The following is a 15,883-nucleotide window of genomic DNA, read 5'->3' as shown; positions in this document are numbered from 1 at the left end:
CGCCCAGCGTAAATCCAGTACGCCGAGCGTACCGGGTCAACCACCCCGATGGTGGTCAACATCAGAGCGAGTACGCCCAGCGTACCAGAGGAGTACGCCCCGCGTACGTCCTCTGTTGGGCCATTGACAAATGGGCTTCGGGTTTTGGACTGTTTATGGACTAAATGGATTTGGGCCTTTGCTGGACTTAGTAAATAAGATGTTTTGGGCCAGTTAGTGGTAGTGGATCATGGGGTTAGGCCCAATGAGGTTGGGCCCAATTTAGTAAATTGGGCCAATAGTGGACTTATGTATATGGACTCCCAAGTTAAGGGCTTGGTGTGGGACTTTGGCCAACAAAAGGGAATGGACTTAATGAGTTATGAGGACACTTAGTCAAGGGAGTAATGCTGGGTATTAACTTAGTATTTATTATTACGTGACAGTTCGAGATTCCCGGTGAGACAGCAGTCAGAGATTTACAGTATTTCAGCACTACTTGCGAGGTGAGTTATCCTCACTATACTAAGGGGTCTAAGGCACCAAGGCCGGCCCATTGGATATGATATCCTAGCAGTTGGTAGTATGTTGAGTATGAATTAGTATTGCATGCTAGTTGCTATACCAGTTAGGTAGATCTGTAGGACTACCTGTGATATTATGTGATTATCTGTATGTGCATTAGTTGAGTTATATGTCGACATATTATGTGGGCGGGTTGAGGTAATACTGCTCCGTGCGGTAACCAACAAACCCGGGAGTATTCCAGATACGAGCTGCAGGCCAGGTGGGGCATGCCAGACTCGTACTGTGGGCTCGGGAGCATTCTTGATACGAGCTGAGGGAGACTCGTACGGTGGGCTCGGTGGAAATCCCGATGTGAGCTGTGGGCCCGGAAGGCAATCCAGACTCACACTGTGGGCCCAGGGGTAATCCAGTCTGTAAAGCTGTGGACCCAGTACATGCTGTTATTTGTATATGTATTATGTGCAGTGTATCGGTATTTTGAGGAACTCACTAAGCCTCGGGCTTACAGTTTCAGTTTATTGTTTCAGGTACATCAGGGGATCGTGGCAAGGCGAAGGTGTGATCGTACAGCTCCTCATATTTATGTTTATGTTTCTGGGATACTATGATATTATACATTTTGAAAACAAGTTTTGTAATAACTAATGGTTTTTGGATTGTGTAAAAAGTTTTAAATTGGCTTGAATTTTATGGGTGTTACACAACATCCTGGTCAAAGTCAACACCCTGGTTGACTCAAATCGCCGAGTTGAGCTATCAACTCGTCGAGTTCCATAATCCATAAATCTTGAAATCCCGATCTTACTCGTCGAGTCCTTTCATGACCTCGTCGAGTTCTATGATTTGTAAAACTCTGAAGCCCCCGACCCTACTCGTCGAGTTCTTCCTTATAACGTAGCCGGGACCTTTTACTCATAACTCGCCGAGTTTCTCCTTGGACTCGTCGAGCTCTTCTTCATATAGAGCCGGGACATTTTGTTCATAGCTCGCCGAGTTCCTCCTTGGACTCGTCGAGTTCTTTAATCTTCAAGCCCAAAACATGTCCGACTCGCTGAGTCATCTCCTAGACTCAGTGAGTTACTCAGTAACAGAAAAGGTTGGGAGACCACGACCCAACTCGTCGAGTTGTATGAACAACTCGTCGAGTCCCCCATATTCTAAATCCATATAGTCGATTTTAGTCAGGCTTAATGCATCCAAAACGTAGATCTGGCTCCTCAGGGTCGATATATCACGTAAAGTTTCTAACTTTACGTGCATGCATGGGTTATTTAACTCAAAAAGCCCTAAAAAGTGATTTGTATGATGCATGGGACTCTAATGGCCATAAAGTTGGCACCTTTATGCCATGGAGTCCCTCAAAGACTCTGGATCTGAAGTTATTACCTCAAAACATGCTTGCATCCATGAATGGTTCCATAATATGCCCCATATGGCCCGAAACTACCCCATGAAGAGATCTAGTAATCAAATAGACAAGGTATAGACTTTATACCTCAAATGAACTGGAAATAAAGCTCTTCTTCTGGATCCGAAGCTCCTTCCCTCAACCAAGCACTTCTAGCTTCTACTCCTTCAAGAAAATACCAAAGAATCACTCTTTTTTCACACACACACACACACTCATAAAGCTCAAGATCTCAAATTAGGGTTTTATGTACTAAGGGAGGAGATGAGGGAGGCCACAATGGGGGTGTTAAGGTCTTTAAATAGGGTGAAAACCCTGAAAATTAGGGTTTCACTCTGGCAGCTCTACTCGTCGAGTCGAGGCTTCTCGACTCGTCAAGTAGACTCCAAGTCCCGCGTCCAAAATATCCCATTCCTACTCGACGAGTTTGGGGCCTCCAACTCGTCGAGTCCCTTCGCAAAAATGAATAATTCTTTATTAAAATACATACTAGGAACCGGGCGTTACATCATGGTTACGAGTTTTCACATATTTCATTCTAGCTTTAAACAATCATAACCAAACCCGTTTTCAATGATCTTTATATGAACACAAATGTATTAACAATCCCCATAATTTTATCCAATTACTTTTGACTTAATGCATAATGAACTTAATTCATTAATATATGCAAAGAGTCCAAAATATCAATTTTTCCCATTTATCCTTTTTGGCTCCAAAGCACAATTCAAGGGATTAAATCAAGTAGCCAACATTATCAACATCTAATAAGGTATAAACTTTATTCTCTTGAAGCCTAAGATCTTTACTCTATTAAATTATGGTTCGCTATACCGAAATTAGAAACATCCTGGAAACTGGGTGTTAAAACTCTCCCCCACTTAAACTAGATTTTGTCCTCGAAATCCGTCTCGATTAGAATTTATGAAAACAACACCAACACAATCCATATGCTTCCTCAAGCCACTTCATAAAATCCAAGTATCCATAAAGAAAATTCGAGTAACCACTCGGAACCCAACAAATTCCAACAAACAACCCAATCACTTAGAAACGCTCAAGTGTAACAACTATCCCTCTCTTCCAACCGTAAGACCCAACTCATAGAAAAAACCACTCAAACCGGGAAACTCTCAAAGCTACAACTACAAACCAACTCCATCAAATATATTTCACAAGACCGGGAACCCAATAGTCTAAACTCCAAAAAACATACCTAAACACTAATGATCATCCATTCATCATCCCTATCCCTAGTCCCTAACTAGGAGCACCACCAAACCATGCAAAACGAACGCTCAAAACATCCCGATCATGAATTTCATCCTATCCTGAATCCGTAAATTATGCCCAAAATACCTCAAATACACACTTGACTTCTTAATAATTCAACACTAACCTACCGCTCACACGAGCGTAGCAATGATCAACCTAAAATTCTTGTGTGACATCCAAACTCCCATAACAACTTAGGTGCACAACCATATGACATATCATCCAAGAGACCTACAACAAACTCCATCACATTCTATCATATATTGATGTTTCAGAGGGAATCTAGTAGATTGGGGTTAGTTATTCTAGCATGTTATCATATGTGTTCAATTATATGTGATTACTATTTGATGTTTAAGTATATGATGAGAAATTCATATGATATGTATAATTGGTGAATGTTATGATTGCTCACTAAGCCTTTGGCTTACAGTTGCTATTTTATGTTTCAGTTGCAGGTCCTTCTGGTTCGAAGGGCAAGGAGTTGGCTTGATTACGATCTATGGATATCCGCAGGGGCATGATATCCATTTATGTTTATCTTTTGTGTTTTGGCTTCAAAATAAGAACATAGCTTTCGTATTTGACGATGATTTTGTGATACTATGTCTTATGTTGTTATTGATAGAACCCTTGTTTTTGGAAATGTCATACTTTAATTTTGGATTTTTAAAAAAAATGGGTTTTTGGGATGTACACGAATGACAACAACAGATATAGTGATGCTTTCTCTTAATTAGCAGCCTGATTTCTCTTTCTTTTACACAGTTAATTCCAAATCATTCTCCATATTATCACAATATCCCTCCCCTTCTTTCTAGAACCCTATAAGTTGTTCAACTACATGCTTCCGTCCCCGTTGTTATAATAGTAGTTTTGTGATTTTATTTGTTTACGTTTTGCATGACGATTGATTGATCTGATGATCTACAATGTCGTGATGATTTCTGCAGGAGATTGTTCACATTGATAGTGTCTACTTCGGTTAACACCTCTTCTTTACTCTCTCTCTCTCTCTCTCTCTCTCTCACCACTACTCTTGAATTTAGTGCTTTTTTTCCTTCCTACAGGCTCAACGAAGGTGATGACCAAGTGGACAAAGGTGGTAGTGATCGAGCTGGAGGCGGCCACAGGTGGGTTTTAAGATGAGAAGAATGTGATCAGAGAAGGTAGTTATAGTATAGTTTATAGTGCTCTTTCATAATCTTATTTTCATCTTCTTGAAGATGGTGAACCATCATCTTGAAGATGGTGAATCATCATTCCAACCTAAGCCTCTATTGAAATACTGACAGTGAAAGCAGCAAAAAATTCAATAGTAGTTTAATGTTTGAAGAAACACATGTGTTGATTCCATCGGTGAGCCCCAATCTAACATCGGGTACAATTTTTGTTTGCTCAAAACGCCTCCTACGTCCGGTTTCTTCCCAGACTATGTAACACCCGTGTTTCTTGCTAGGTATTTCTTAAAAAAAGTATTTACGTCAGTTAATGATGTAATTTTTCTGGTGAATAAATGAATACAAATTATCCACACATAATACGTGTGATATATATATATATATATATATATATATATATATATATATATATATATATATATATATATATATATATACAACAACTAATCTGTCTTTTAGAACACAATTTGATAACACGTACTACCCCCCCTTGAATAACAAACACTTTTGCAAAATACCTAAAAAGGTATGACACCAAGGGTGGAGGGTGAAATACGAAATGAAAGAATACCTTACATTGAAGGTATAACACCAAAATAAAATTTAATTAATCTGCAAATGGATCATCAAAAGGATCTTGAGCATCTTGAAAATTATTTTTGACAGATGTGGGAGAATTTTCTGAATTAGTTGGAGAATTGCGAATTTCTTGAAGTAATTGTTGTAGATCTTCAGGGGAAGAATTTGCAGCGGCACGAATTTTGCTAATAAGATTAGCATCTGGAGAAGATAGACTCTTGATAAGATTCGCTTCAATTTCTGGCTTTTGATTATACATTGATTGATAATGATTGAAAACAGCCTGCTCGTTTGCTTGAGAAATTGTGACTTTATCCCACCATTTTAGACGAAATTGTCTATTGAGCCAAGGGGGATTTAAGTCTGTAGCTTCTTGATAAGAGAATGTCCAGGACATGATCCATGAAACTTTGAATAACATGGTGAACTGTAACAAATATTCAAATTCTGGGATTTGTTGAATAAATAGTTCTTTGAATTTAGAAAATCCTTTGAGAATTTCAGTGGGTAAACAAATAGGAACAAGTCCCATGTAACGATACCAATTGACAAACCATCTGGGGTATTCACAGTTGAAATTTTTATCAAAGAAAATGAACCATGAATGAGAATAGTTTCGAAGAAAAAATGCTTTAGTCCAAGCTTCTTGGTAATCATAATATGAATATCTTGGATAAGCAGGGAATTGATAAAGGGGTTTTTCTAAGGAATGATTGGATGACCAATTTTCTGGAGAAATGATTTTAAGAATTCGGGCTTTGCTAAAATCAATAGATCCTTCCTTATTATTAGAACGGTGATCAATCTGAACAGATCCAGATTCTTGTAGAATGGTTTGATAATATTCTCGAGATTTGTAAGAGTTTTCATGAAAGGTTTTTCCTCGACCAAAGAGGTGTTCAGTAAGAACATGAAAACCTTGATTAAGCTTAAGAATTTGAGAATCTTCAAGTATTTGGATTTTCAAGAGATTTGGATTGAGAACATAAGGGGCTTTATTTGTAGGTTTAGGATTTGTTGAAATTTGTGTTTCAGAAGGAATAGGTTTTGAAAAAGGGCTAATTGATTGAACTGGAGAAATGTTTGGAGTAGCTAGTTTTGATTGTAGCATGTTTGAATAAAGTTGAGAATTTTTTGCAATTGGAGTTAATGGGGAAAAACGATTTTGACTTGAGAAAGGAACAAGCTTTTGATTAACTGGTTTCTTGTCTTCAATCTTGGAGGAAGACGATGAACTCATTTTCCCTGCAAAAATTCACGAGAAAGAAAATCTGGTAATGAATTGCTTTCTCCTCTTATAAATTCAATATCGAAATCAAAATTGGCCAACAATGCTTGCCATCTAGCAAAAATTTGTTTAGAAATAATATTTTTAACATCTTTTTCTAAAATTGATTTTGCAGATTGACAATCAATTCTTAATAAAAAAAATTTCATAAATAAATCATCTTCAAATTTAGTAATACATAAAACAATACTTAAAATCTCCTTTTTAACAGTTGAATAATTCTTTTGAGTATTATTCCAAGCACCTGAATAAAAACGAACCAATTGTTCTTCAGAAGAATTTGATAATTTTTGTTTTAAAAAACCTCCAAATCCAATATCACTAACATCAGTTTCGACTATGATATTAGCATGAGGATGTGGTAAATTTAAACAAGGTAAAGAAGGAATTTTTTGTTTTATAAGTTTAACAATATTAGTATGTTCTTGAGTCCAAGGTTCTGGATTGTTTTTTAATCTATTATAAAGAGGTTTGCAAAGAGTTCCTAAATCTTTGAAAAAATCATGAATATAATTTAAACATCCTAGAAACCGTTGAAGTTGTTTTTTATCTATAATTTCATCAGGAAATTTATTAGAAAATTCTAAACTTCTTATAATAGGTTTAATAGTATTATTAATAATGTTATGTCCTAAAAATCTAATTTCATTTTGAAATAAATGCATTTTCTTAGCTGAAACAGCTAAGCCATTTTTATAAATTAAATCATAAAACTGATTTAAATGTTTGAAATGTTGATCAATAGATTTTGAAAAAATAAGAACATCATCAATATAAACAATTGAAAAACTATTTATAGGAATGATAATATCATTCATAACGTTTTGAAATTCAGAAGGAGCATTCTTTAAACCAAAGGGCATAACGTTCCACTCATAATGTCCAAAAGGAACATTAAAACCTGTTTTGTATTTATCTTCTTCATGAATTTGAATTTGCCAAAACCCAGATTTCATATCGAATTTTGAAAATATTTTTGAATCATAAAGTTTTTTCAATAAATCTCTTTTATTAGGAATAGGATATCTAATCCAATCTAAAACTTTATTTAAAGGTTTATAATTGATAACTAATCTTGGTGATCCTCTTTCTAATTCAGCAGCATTCATAACATAGAAAGCTGAACAAGACCAAAGAGATTTAGAAGGCCTAATTAATTTTTTGTCCAATAAATCTTGAATTTCTTTTTTACAATGAGCTTCTAATTCATTATTCATATGAATAGCTCTTGATTTTGAAGGAATATCTTTTTCATTGAAAGTTTTAATATAAGGTAATTTGACAATATGTTGTTTTCTGTTCCAAAAGGCGTTTGGAATATTTGAGCAAACATTATTTTCAAATTTTTGTTTTAAAGCTATAATTTTGTCTTGAATATACTTATCTTGTAATTGATTATGTATACGAAAATCATTAATTTCATTGATAAGGTAATTTGCTTGTTTTGTTTTATAATTAAGAATATTAATAGTTGAATAAGACGGAGGTTCACAAAATTTAAACATAATTTCTTTTCCAAAAACTTTAGTAATAATTCCATCATCTTGAACCATAAAAGGATATAATTTAGTAATAAAAGGTGTTCCTAAAATTAAAGGAGAAGTAAGATTTTTTACTAAAATTAAATGAGTTTTATAACAATAATCTTGATTGTTACAAATATGAACATCGGAAACTTTATAATTTATTTTTAAACTGGTTCCTTCAGCTCCAGTAAGCCTAGAAGAAGTTTTTTCATAAATTGAGTGAGAAATATACCTTCTTGTATACAGTTCATATCAGCACCACTATCAATTAGAGCAGTAATATCCATTTTAAAATTATCCTTTACTAAAGTTATTTGAGTATTCCATTTTTGAGAAATTTGATCATTTATAATTCTTTCGATAACCTTTTCATCTTTATTATCATTATTTTGTGAATTAATAATATTTTTTCCCTTTTCAAGAGTTATAATTTTGCCTTTAATTTCTTTTATGTCTTGTTTAACTGATTTTAATTCTTCTTGAAGTTCTTGCATGGAAATGAGTTTTGTTTCAGAAAATCTTTCATATATGTCTTTTAAATTAAAATTTTTTGTATTATCTGAAACAGAATTTTCATTCTTATTAAGCATTTGTTTTATCAACAATTCTTGGATATTTTTATCTTTAATGGAATCTAAATTTTTTAAAAGATCTTTGTCATTGTTTGTAAGGACATTAATTGAATAATTACAATTACATTTTCCAACACATTCGCATGTATCAGAATCTTCCGAACTTGAACTATTTTGCTCTAAAATGTTTAAATCATTTTCTTGAAAATCGGAAAAACTAGAATCAGAATCGGAATCAGAATTTAACATAATTTTTCTAATTTGTTCTTTTAATTCTTCCGAAATATTTAATTCATTAATTTTTGTTTTTGCATAACAATTATTAGCATTATGACCATTACGACCACATTTATGGCAAATAATAATGTCTTTTGATTTTCTTTTAGATTTTTTATTAGATTGTTTATAAGGGTTTTTTGATGTTGAAAATTTATTTTTCTTATAATTCTTATAATTTTCCGATTTATTATATTTCTTTTTCTTGAAATATTTTGAAGATTTTTTATTATATTTTTTGATTTTTGAAGTAGACGGACCTGTTAATGGTTGATAACCATATTGTTGACAAAAATTTCCTAATTCATTTTTACTATTAATTCTATCCTTTTTAAGTTTTTCTTTAAATCTAAGGTCAGCACAAATAGCTAATCCTTCTTTATTAATATAATTAATTAAATCTCCATAAGTTAGGTTTTGATAAGGAATTGTATTATTAAAATTTTCTCTTAATTTTTGTCTAATTCTTTCGGCAAAAAGTTTTGGAAGTCCAGCAATAAAACGTTCTTTCCAATAAGATTCTTTACAATCAGGTCTTGAAAAAACTTTAACGAGATAATTATCTTTGTACCATCTGAAATCAGTTAATTTTCTACAATGTAAGTTCATTAGAATTTCAGAAGTTCTTTCTTGAAAAGTAGTAGGATCTCCTACAAAGTTTTTGATTATAGCAAAAATTAAAGTATTAACCATATCATCCTCTTGAGTTTGAATAGGTAAATTATTTTCTTGTTTTATAACGGTTTTCTTGGCAGTCATAATAAAATTCTTTTCTTCTGGTGTAATATAGAAATCCCACCAACCTTTAAGAGTACCAGTAAACCCGGAAATAATAATATTAACAATTTGAAGTTGAGTATTATTGTGAGACTTGTAAGCATTAGCTGCCATGGTCATTTCTTGAACAATATTAAGAATTTGATGTTCAGAGTTACCATCGATATTCCATTCGTAAACAGAGGTACCATCGTAAGCTGAACGATCATATTAAAAAACTCTTTCTTCAATTTGAACATCAGGAAGAGAAGGTCTATTCCAGTAATTTTTAATAGTTGGTTTTGGATTATTACCAAAAGAATTAATCTTATTTAATCTTGAAAAATCATTTGTTAGCTGATTTATATCATCATTATCATTTATGAATTGTTGAGTAAAATTATCTAAATTTAATTCACTTTCATTATTACTTTCGTCAGATTCGTCAAAAGAGTCATTATTTGTTTTTAACATATTTATAGATACGTTTTTTGAAATACGAAAATTAGTAAGTCTTTTTTCTAATTCATCAATTAAATCTTTATTTCCAAGATTAAAATTTCCATTTATTTGATGAGGAATAAAGCTGACATTACTAGAGCTTGCTATATTATTATAAAAAATTTTTGTTTCAATTTTATTTTCTTTTGATAACTGTAAATTTATAGTATTTTCTTCAATCCTATTTAGTTGATCTGAAATAGTTAAAAGAGTTTCATTCGAATAATTATTTTGATAAATAATATTTTGAAAACATTTTTCATTTGTTATCTGACTTGGAACTTTAACTAAAGGAGTTGCAATAAAATTATTATCAATAATGATTTCCTTTTTTGGCGGATATTCAGAAATAATTTCTTGATTAGTAATAACATCCTTGTATGTTTTTGAAGAAACAGGAAAAACAGTTTGCATTTTAAAAGGATAATCTATATTATGTTTAGGAACATAAATCAATTCGAACCATTGAAAAAACGGAGAGTGAATTTGATTTGATAAAACATAATCTTCCCAAAGTCCAAAATGTAAAAATCTTATATAATATGAAAAGTTTTCTTCATGCCAAATTCTTTTTGTATTATTATAATCTTTATAATATTCTTCTTCTTTTAAATAATCAAAATTAACATATGAAGGTATTTTAGAAATATCTATATTATTATTCATTTTAACAAGTTGATTGATTTAATCTGAAAGATATATTTTTAATAATACTAAGTTGAGCACTAATAACAATATATTTATTTTTAATCATTTTTGATAAACAATATATTATTTCCTTTTGAATATTATAATTATATGTGTCCTTTTCAATATTAGATAATTTAATTTCTTCGTCTTCTTTAAGTTGTTTAATGCTATTTATTTCTTTAGAAACGCTTGCAATAATTTGCCATCTAGTCTTTAATAAATTATTCCAAAAAGTATTATTATTACAACAACTAATCTGTCTTTTAAATATATATATATATATATATATATATATATATATATTATGTGAGTAAAATTTGGACAAATATTATGTGTATATAATATTTGTGTAGAAGTGTATTCTAAAACTTAATAATTCGGTACATTTTATGACGCTAGTTATTGATTATTAATTAGATACTTCGTAAAATAATATCTATATTGGGTATTTTATATATAACACCAAGTTGAATCAATTAACATATTTTCAAAAGCGACATACCCAACATTGACGTTTAACAATGAACAACTTTTTTATGAAGTATATTAGATACAAGTCCAATCTCGACAATACTATATCAAAATATAGGTAAAAATAATCCAATCTTAAAAAATGAATATATATTTTAACCAAACATTAGATATTAAATGTTATAGAAAAAATATATGTTGATTTAACTTAATTAATATGTTAATTATATATGGAAAGAAATAATGACGCCAATATTTTTTATGAATCATAAGTCAAGGTTTGAGAAATGGTAATAGCATGACACGTATTTAAGTTGGTAAATTGCACGAAACGTTTCAAAAGGGAAATTCTATGAAGGTACTATTGTATCAGGCGTGTGCATAATTACTTTCATCTTACACATATATATAAAGTATCTAGATGATTAAATGTTATATGTGATTATTATCTGTATTCGTGATATCTGAGTTAGATGAAATAATATGATTTTACTTATATATGTATTTTCGTACTTATAAAATATTGGGTAGCTAAGAATTATAAGAAATGTGAAATAAAAGGGTGAGGTCGTGACTATGAAGGTACTATTGTACCAAGGGTGAACAATCATCTAATATAGTACAGATGACGACCACAAACTATTCTAGATAGTTCAGTGGAGTACCAGCAAGCTCGCAATCTGTAGGTGTTAATGAACTATATATTTATTCAGTGTACTCTATCCCCCCACCTCCAAGGTTACCTTATGGACATATACTGCTAAGGAATCCTTAAGGTGGTATTGTCTACTCGTTGCTTACAGTGATCCTTTAGGATAGGTTCCTTGAGATCGCCATTTTAGGATTGGAGGGTAAGAATAACGGGAATGAGTAATTGGGTTAATTGTTTGATGTGAAATATTTAATTAAAGGATTTAATTATTGAGAGTTGAAAACTCTGTGTGCTCACCAGGATCCCAAGCATGACCCATTCAGTTTCTTTGTATCACAGGTAGCGGTACGAAAGCACAAGGATAATGAGTTTATATCTACTGATTGGTTTAAAGGAGCTTTTGGGCCATTAGTATAATAAGATGTTGTAAGGCTTGTTAAGACAAGTTTATGCTTATGTTTTGTATTAGTTATAACATCCCAAATTTTTATATATTAATGAAAATCGTTTCTTTGGAAATGTTTTGATTAAAATAATGTTTTTGGGAACAAATTCTGTAATAAAAGAATACTCTGAATTATATAAGCATAAAGAAAAGGTTTTTTTCGGACCGTGAAATTGGGGATGTCATAGACTAACTTGTCACACCCTCGGCCGCCGACGGAAACACCGAGGTATGCAACATAAATCAGTGATCACAGTTATTAAACATACATTGAACGGTACAAATATAGTCTTTTATTATTACCGAAATAGAAATTACATTGCCAATGACTATTTCTAATTCGAGACACATACCTAACAACCGGCGTTTACAAAGGTGTAGTAAAACAATGGGAAATCTTCTATGCAAATCCTTCTAACCTGCTAATAAACCTAAGAATACATGCATTAAGATACGTCATTAAAATTGTTGGTGAGGTCTACAAGTTTTGACAAAAATTATTTTCATAACCAAAAGTGTTTTCTAAAATTTATCTGGTGACCCAACTTTTATAAATATGTACTTTCCTATCAAAAGTATAAAAATAAATGAGTTGCAAAAGTGTAATTGGACTCATTTCGAAGTATCCTTTGTTCAAGTTCGAAAGTACAAAATTTGGTGAATATATAAGTAAATCAAACTTACATCAAATTTTGACGGTTCACATGACCAAAATGCATTTTTATATAAATATTTGAATACCAATTTATATAAAAATAAGACACACCACATAACCAACTTTACTCTTGAAGTTTTGTACAAGCAATTTTATAGTTTATATGTAAAACTCATAGATTTTGAGTTTATAAAACTTGTAAGGTCGTGTCATAGTAGTTACTAAGTGTTAACTTACTTAATTTGGGAACCGACACCAAAACAGTGGGGTAAACCCCTTCGACTCAAACATTGTGTTTTCGTGCAAAAATGTAGGGTTTATATAAATAACTTATTAAATTTAAGTTAATAAACCTTGACCGAGCGTGTCATGATGTTAATTAAGTGTTATATGACTTAATTTTGGGTAAAGACACTTATCGTTTTGAACAAATATCCATACGACATACGGTCCTATTTTAACTCACATGAGTATCCAAACTACGTATAAATACTATTTCAATTCTATACGAGAGTACGTGCTAGGAATAATGGTTTACTTATGATATAAGTTATACACCTACACTAATTTAGGCACTCTATGTTTAAGTGTTTCTTCTCTTAAACATGGCACAACTACTTGTAAAAGGTACAAATTCGCAAGCCGTAGAGAGTGAATGACGCTACATGAGGCTATAACCGATACTATGACATTCATGTCTCCATAACTGGTGCTACAAGGAGGGCGCACCACAATAGTCATTCGAACCCTTTATCATCGTCGGGAACAACCAAAACCATAGTCTTCCAGACCCTTCATCGTCGTTGGGAAAACAAATAAGACTATTATCACCATTATGATTCGTCAGACACAGTTGTAGCTAGAAACCACAGGTAAGGTTATCAAACCGAATATGACACTATACATAACTTCCTTGCTCCATAGGATTAACGGTTATATGCAAAGGACCTTACTAACTTTTTTATTCTTAGTTTATGAAGTTTCATCCCATGTAGACTTAACGGTTCCAACCGTCCTAACAACTTCAACAATTATACGGTTCCAACTGTTCTAATAGTGAGTAAGTGCGTCTAAAATCTTAAGTTACTAGACCAACGACTTAACCGTACGTATAATTCCAACAGAAACCGGGAAGCATAACGGTTGTGAACGGAACAAAACCAGGTTTCAACAAACGTGAAACCTACAATTTCCATAATATTCGATAACTTGTATAATTGATACCTTACATAATTTCTTAGAATACGATTCTTAAAATCCGGAAATCAATTATGTAAAAATATAATAAAAATGATTCATATTTTTATAATAATTATAAAAATATAATAACATTGTTCTTATAATCATTTTTGCACAACTTCATAGAAATATATAATTATTATTTGATTTTTGTTATTTTTCAAATAATTATCAATAAATTGTTTCAACCTTGTTTTTGAACCAATTTATCTAATGTACTTTTATATTATACATTTTAGTTTGAAAGACATCTAAGTTATATATATAGTGTCATTTTATATGTCCTTGAGACGTTGATGCTTATTTTTAACAAAAATCATAATTTTATAATTCACAAAACATACTTGTATCTTTATAGCGATCTATTTATAATCTTATGATTTCTCTTGATATTTATATATATTCATAATTCATCCGAGGTATAAATATATCATCTTTTAGCATTCTACTTTTACTTGTAAAATTTATTGATGATTTATCATATTTTAGCTTGCTATTTCACAAACGTTTAGCTAATAACAATTTCTGATGCATTGTTAACGTAAGAAACTTCAAAATCATCAAAACATTGATAGAGATGCATGTATTCTCCACCAAATATTAAAACAGTAAAAGAGGAGCCGTAGAAACTCACATTTGATGCGTGATCTCGATCTAGGTTTGTTTTGGTGAAGCTTGACATGAGAAACTGCAATTTACACTTCTTGAGTTTAAAACAAACCACCGAAACTATTTTGATTAAAATAAAAGGGATCAGAGGTTGATTTGTTACTTAATTAACCAAAACGGATCACTTTTGTAATAATATAAATTAAAAGGGGTTGTTTTGGTCATTTAAATCAATGGAGGGGGTTGATTTGGTTAACAATACAAACATCAGGGCTGATTTTGTAATAACTTAAACCAATGGGAGTTGTTTTTGACCATTTGATAAAAATGAGGGGATGGTTAGGTCATCTGATATAAACGGTGGGGAAGAGGAGAAGAACGAAGGCAGAAGTCGAGGGAGAGTCTTCGATTTTCTTCTGATCGAGAAAGGATAAACACGAATGGAATCGGCAAGAGAGGTGGTCCAGTGGTGGTTTAACAGATTGCAAGGAGGGCATGGTGGTGGTTTAACAGATTGCAAGGAGGGGGAAGGAAGCGATGCCGGTGACAGGCCCGACGGTGGTTAAAACGTCAAAGGTGGTGGCGAGGGAGCTGATATGGTGCTCCTCTCGACTGTTTTCCCTTTTTGTTGTCGGCTATGGAGTTGTGTAACACCAACATGATCGAAGGGTGTTTGACTGAGATCGACGAAGGTGAAGGAAGGCAGTCAGAATCAACGATCCGGGGGGGGGGGGGGGGGGGTGGGGGGGTTGATGTTGATGTTCGACCAAAAAGGACGAAGGGAAGAGGGAGTCGATTTTCCAGCGGGCTCTCTTCCTCGACTTGTTAGCTTATCTCGCCAAAGTTGTGGCTTCGAGGTAGGGTAGGAGCCAAGCAAAACAGTGACAGAAGGTGCTTGGGGTGATATCACTCGACAGGAGGAGGGGATTGCTGTTCTTGGTGGTCACCGGAAACGCACCCACCTCCGGTGGTGTTTTGGCCGGAAAAAGAAGAAGAATAAAAGAAAAACCAAAACTTAGAGATAGAGAGAGGGACGAGAGTTTAGAAAGGGAGAGAGAGAGAAGTATCTTCCAATCTAAGCATGACTCAACAATCAAAAAGTCTTCATTGACTTTTTGGTTAGATAGTTTCGGCAACAAGCATGTGCATTGTACTATCGTGATCTCAACCCGCTTCTTGATTCTCGTGTCAATAAATCCGAGTTTTTTACCAACCCGCTTCTTGATTCTCGTGTCAATAAATCCGAGTTTTTT

At 32.7% G+C, this 15,883-nt stretch overlaps 1 long non-coding RNA gene across 1 annotated transcript; it reads right to left on the bottom strand.

Annotated features, from left to right (window-relative positions):
* Positions 1–12,397: 12,397 nt before the first annotated feature.
* LOC145141260 (uncharacterized) lies at positions 12,398–15,312 on the bottom strand. The gene is made up of 2 exons (XR_013722536.1): positions 14,656–15,312; positions 12,398–12,558 (listed from the first exon to the last, which is right to left on the bottom strand). It is a non-coding gene; the product is annotated as an uncharacterized LOC145141260 (long non-coding RNA).
* Positions 15,313–15,883: the final 571 nt, after the last annotated feature.

Source organism: Lactuca virosa, chromosome 9 (assembly GCF_052849685.1).
Source record: "Lactuca virosa cultivar CGN04683 chromosome 9, Lactuca_virosa_CGN04683_v6, whole genome shotgun sequence".
Classification (NCBI taxonomy): domain Eukaryota; kingdom Viridiplantae; phylum Streptophyta; class Magnoliopsida; order Asterales; family Asteraceae; genus Lactuca; species Lactuca virosa.
Note: the sequence above shows the minus strand (reverse complement) of the source record. Positions and strands in the feature narration are given on the sequence as shown.